Raw genomic sequence first — 5,785 nt, forward strand, 5'->3', positions numbered from 1 at the left:
CCGATCTGGAGAAAAAGGCTATGTCGAACACTGACTCATGGTCAACCGCCATATGCGTATATCTAGGTGCAGGCCTATCACGCTCCTAAGCTGGCTGAGCTGGCTGGCGTGGTGGAGATGGTACTGGTGAACGCTCAACTCCAGCATGTAGTGGAGATGGTGATGGTGTAAATGCAGGATAAGCTGCAGAGGTGGATGGAATATGATCATCCTCAGCCTTATGAGCAGGTGACTAAGGTGATATAGGCTGTACTAGCTCCTCCTGTGCATGAGAGGGCTTTGTTGGCTCCTCTAGCCTGATAAGCGCCGAATATTGCATATTCAAGCGCCCTAAATTGCATTAGTTAAGTCCATTATTTGATTTTATTATGCAGATTATCTTCATTTGTGCATTTTTGTTTATTTTCAGGTTCATTGGCTTAAAAGAAGCAAGAATGATGTTTTTGTTGAAATTTTGAATGCAAAGTGCTCAATGCTGAAGCTTGGCAGCAGTGGAACCTGACTTTTGTCACCATTTTTGACCTAGCAAACTCAAGAACTGGACTTCCATCATAACATGAAAGATTTAGAGCTCTGAATCAGCTTTCCAAATCTTCAAGTGGTTTGTCATTCGAAGTTTGGAGCAGAGAGTTATGATCTTCTTATTAGAGGTGCTCAGAACTGCCTGGCAACAATGAGTTTCTGCCTTGATCTTCAATTTCGACCAACCAAACTTGAAAATTGGATCTCCACCAAAACATAAAGTTTTTATAGCTCTAAATCAGCATTCCAAATCTTTAAACAGTTTGTCATTCAGAGTTCGGAACACAAAGTTATAGCCATTTTACCAAAGTAGGTCCGAGCAAAGCAAAGCAAGCATGGAGCAATCTGCTCCAATTTTGAGTGCTCGAGGCCCTATTTCGAGCACTCGAAATTCAGGCAGAATGCAGCTTGGGACTCCTCATTTTTAGCCACTTGCTTCATTGGTTTCCTCAATTTGAATCTCCCTCTTTTATGAAGTGGTTGGGAATGTTTTTGGAGGAGAGAGAGGGCTTTGTTGGAGGAGATAAGGCAACCAAAGGCCACACATATCTATCTAACATATTTTTTACAAGATTAGAGGAGAGAGAAGAGAGCAAAGATGGTGGTGTTCTTGAGTGCTACAGTAGGAGCTCGAAAATGGAGATGGAGGCTTCTTCTTCCTTCTTCTAGCTCACTCATGGGTAACTAAACCTCATCTAGGGAGGTGATGAAGCCTCCCCTTTTGCTTATGTTCTAGATTAGGTCCTATTTTGGGGATTATGATATATCATTTTTGGTCTTTTCATAATCTAGAGCATATTACTTCTTGTAATGAATTCTAATGTTTATAAATGATTGTTGTAAGTGATTTATCTTGTCTTAGATGGTTTCTTGTAGTAATCATAATGCTTGCTTCTTCATGGTGACAATGGAGATAGGCTTATGAATAATTTTCAAGGCATGTTGATAGAGAAAATGGATAGTCCATTGCTTAGGAACTTCCTTTGATGGGTTATGCTAGTTTCCTACCTCATGTGCTTTATCATTTGATTACAAACTTGATAGTTCTTGCTTGAGTGAGTATGTTGAAGGCTACACTTTAGTTTAGGTAGCTCAAATGTATTAATTTTTGAGGGATTATTCTTGTTTAATGATTTAATGAACTTCTCTACGGGTATATGGTAATCTAGTGTTGCTATATATTCTGTGACCATTTTATACATTGTACTTCCCCAATTTAGCCTTAATCTAGCATGTACTTAGGGTGTAGTGTGGATTCATCTCCTTAGTCTTTTCTACTTGTATCTCACTCCTTTAATTTCCTTGCAATTTATTGTTTTATGCACTCCTAATTTCCTAGTTTAGTGACTATCAAACAAACCCTTATTACCCCTTATCATTCTAAAAACAATTCTAGACTCTTAGGTTGCCATAGACTAGCGCAGTCCCAGTGGTTCGACTCACCCGACCAATAGCCCTATTTTACAATGATTCGTGCTATTGCGAAGGTTGATGTATAGTTGACCAACCGATCAATTTTTGGCGCCGTTGCCGGGGACTGCAAACGGTTAAGCAACCAAAGTTTAGGGTTAAATTTAGTTTGATTGTGCATATTGTGTTTTGTGCATATTTTTCGTGTGGTTTAACCATTTTCGTGTTGTAAGATTCTAGGGACTCGACTCTCGCCGTGGGAACGCTAGCAAAGTGTAAGTCTAGAGGACCCTAGGTAAGCTTCTTGACCTTTTAGTTTCGCAGTGTTATATATTGTGCATGTGTTAAGCTTAGAAGTAGTTAATTTATTTGCAAGCCCTTGTTGAGGCTATATTATTGTTTTAATTTCGTGTTCAAGCATCGGTCCTTGTCGTGGCCATTTATTTTCTGTCTTGATAATTGAGGAGAAAGGGAACATCGTATGTGGAGTTGTGGATAATGAATTGCTTTGTTGATTATATGCTGTGCTGTTGATGTTTGGTCGTAGGTCACTCTCTCTACCCACAATCGATTTGCCCATTGATATCAATTCTCTTGAAAGAACTCTTAGAAGAAACCTTAGGGAATCTACTCTTACAAGGGATCTTGAAACTGAATTTAATACAATGGGAGATAATATAGGAAATCTGGGGAATGAAAGGGCTGAAATTCCTAATATCGAGCCAATGACTCTTAGAGATCATTTCATCCCTACCACCTATGCTTCTCCTTCTTGCATAGTAATGCCAAACATCGATGCAGCTCAATATGAGATCAAATCAAGCACCATCCAAATGCTTCCATCATTTCATGGCTTTGATAATGAAGATCCATATAAGCATCTTGATGAGTTCCTTAAAATCTGTTCGACCATCCGGTTGAGAGGTTTTTCGGACAATGCACTCCATTCCATCTTTTCCCATTCTCCCTAAAGGATAGGGCAAAATATTGGTTGAACTCCCTCGCTCCCAATTCCATTACTTCTTGGGCTCAATTGCAACAAGAATTCCTTAAGAAGTATTATCCGGTGAGTAAAACCAACTAAATGAGGCGTTCCATTCTAAGCTTTTCTCAAATTGATGGAGAACAACTCCATGAGACTTGGGAAAGGCTACAAGATCTTCTTCGGAAATGTCCTCATCATTTGATCCCAAAATGGCAATTAGTGCAAGCTTTCTATGCCGGCTTGACCGAAACCCATAGATTCATGGTTGATTCTTCTTGTGGTGGGATGTTTATGTCCAAGAATACGGATGAGGGTTGGACCCTACTTGAGAATTTAAGCGAAAATTCACTTCAACATAATTCTCGTAGGGCTCCGACCTTAACCATTGCAAAGAACACCAACCCTTGTCAACCAAAATCAATAAGGGAGGAATCATCTCAAGTGGATGCCATAGCTCATAAATTCTACCAATTGATGGCACCACATCTTCCTCCTTCATTGTCTCAAAATTCGGCAAGTTCGGTTTGTGCTTCATGTACTAGTCCATTCCATCTCTCGGAAGATTGCCCCACACCGGAGCAATTTCCCAATCCCAACCAAGAGCAAGCTAATGCCATGTTCTCAAGGCCCGGGCATAACCCGTATTCCAATACATATAATCCAGGTTGGAGGGACCATCCGAATTTTTCGTGAAGGCAACAAGCCCGACAAAATTCCCAATTTCAAAATCAAGGGCCTCAAAATCAGCTCTTTTCTCAATATCAAGGTAGGCCTTTCCAAGCCTCTTCAAGCTACCGTTCTCCTTACAATCCAAATGTTTCCAATCAACCTCCTGTGTGTCCAACTAACGAGATAGTAGCTGCAAACAAGCAAATGATGGAATCATTGAATAAGCAAATCATGGATTCCAATAAGCAACTCTTGATATCTTTGCTGCCTACTCTCTAAATGGTTCACTCTCATACTCAATCCATAGCTAAGCTCGAAAATTAAGTGGGCCAAATAGCTAATTCGGTGAACCAATTGCTCCAAAAGGATAAGGGTAAGCTTCACGCTCAACCATTTGAAAATCCTAGAGGGATTCATGCAATTGACGAAACCCCTTCTCTGAGTGGGCCGAGTCTTGAGCATGTTCAAGCTATCACTACCCTTCGGAGTGGTAAAGTGGTCGACAACAAGGTCGATGGAGACAAAAGTGAGGAAGTTTCTCCTTTGAAAAATCCAAATCCAAGCTCTTCCAATCCAAGCTCTTCTAATCCAAATCCAAGCTCTTCCAATCCAAATTCTTGTCCAAATACCATTCACGGAAATCCCACACATGTCACCCCAAATGTGGAAACTACTTATGAGCCAAAAGCTCCGTTTCCTCAACGTCTTCAAGAGTCGACACATTTTGGGAACAAGAATTGTAAAATTCAAGACATGTGGGAAGTTTTCAAGTAAGTGAAGATTAACTTGCCCCTCTTGGATGCTATCAAGCAAATCCCTCCCTGTGCAAAATTTCTCAAAGATTTGTGCACTCAAAAGCGCACTTCTAAAAATCATTTGCCAAAAAAGGTGAGGTTGACTGAAAATGTTAGTGCTATCATTCAGCACAGCACTCCTCTGAAGTATAAGGATCCGAGTGCCCCCACAATCTCTTGCGTCATTGGTGACAGAAAAATCGAGAGGGCCCTCCTTGACTTAGGAGCTAGTGTGAATTTAATTCCATATTCAGTCTACCTACAACTTGGTTTGGGAGATCTTAAGCCGACTTCCATGGTTTTACAACTTGCTGATAGATCAGTCAAGCATCTACGAGGTATTCTCGAGGATGTTATCATCAAAGTGGACAAATTCGACTTCCTGGTAGATTTTGTGGTTCTTGATACAGAACCGGTCCATGACCAAAAAAAGCACATTCCCGTGATCCTTGGTATGCCATTTTTAGCCACGGCTAATGCATCAATTAATTGCCGAACCAGGGTGATGGACATTGCTTTTGGAAACATGCAAGCCAAACTCCATATCTTTCAAGCAACTCAACATCCCTCCAATGAGGATGATTGTTTTCTTGTGGATGTCATTGATGAAGTGGTCGAAGAATCTCTCCCCTTCATTCTAAGCAAAGATCTTCTTGAAACTTGCATGTCCCATTTTGACTTCTCAAACTTTGATGTTGATCAAGCCATTCAAGAAGTCAATTCCTTGCTTGATATTAATGCTATCATGGATGTACCTCCTTGGAAAATTCCAAAAGAACCACTTCCCCAACTTTCCACTACTCCTCCGGTCCCATCATTGCTATCTCCGCCACAACTTGAGCTTAAGCCGCTCCCGGCCCATCTCAAGTACGTATTCCTTGGTCCAAAGCAAACCCTTCCGGTCATCATTGACTCGGACCTTCAAAAAGACCAAGAGACCACCTTTTTGCAGTGCTCTAAGAGCATAAAGAAGCTATTGGTTGGACAGTGGCAGATTTGAAAGGAATTGACCCCTCCATTTGTATGCACCGCATTCATATGGAGGATGACGCAAAGCCTACTAGAGAGGTCCAGCGCCGGTTAAATCCAAATATGAAGGAAGTGGTCATGAAAGAGGTGATCAAATTGCTAGATGTGGGAATCATCTACCTTATCTCTGATAGCAAGTGGGTGAGCCCCACACAAGTTGTTCCCAAGAAATCCGGTCTCACAGTTGTTGAAAATTCAGCGGGTGAGCTCGTGCCACAACGAACTACCACCGGGTGGCGTGTGTGCATTGACTACCGGAAACTCAATTCGTCAACTAGGAAGGATCATTTCCCACTCTCATTTATTGATCAAATCCTAGAAAGGCTAGCCGGCCAAAGCTTCTATTGTTTTCTTGATGATTATTCCGGCTATAACC

Source organism: Cornus florida, unplaced genomic scaffold, assembly GCF_030987335.1.
Source record: "Cornus florida cultivar Cherokee Brave unplaced genomic scaffold, ASM3098733v1 CherokeeBrave_3.0.0_Hap2_Chr11, whole genome shotgun sequence".
Lineage (NCBI taxonomy): Eukaryota > Viridiplantae > Streptophyta > Magnoliopsida > Cornales > Cornaceae > Cornus > Cornus florida.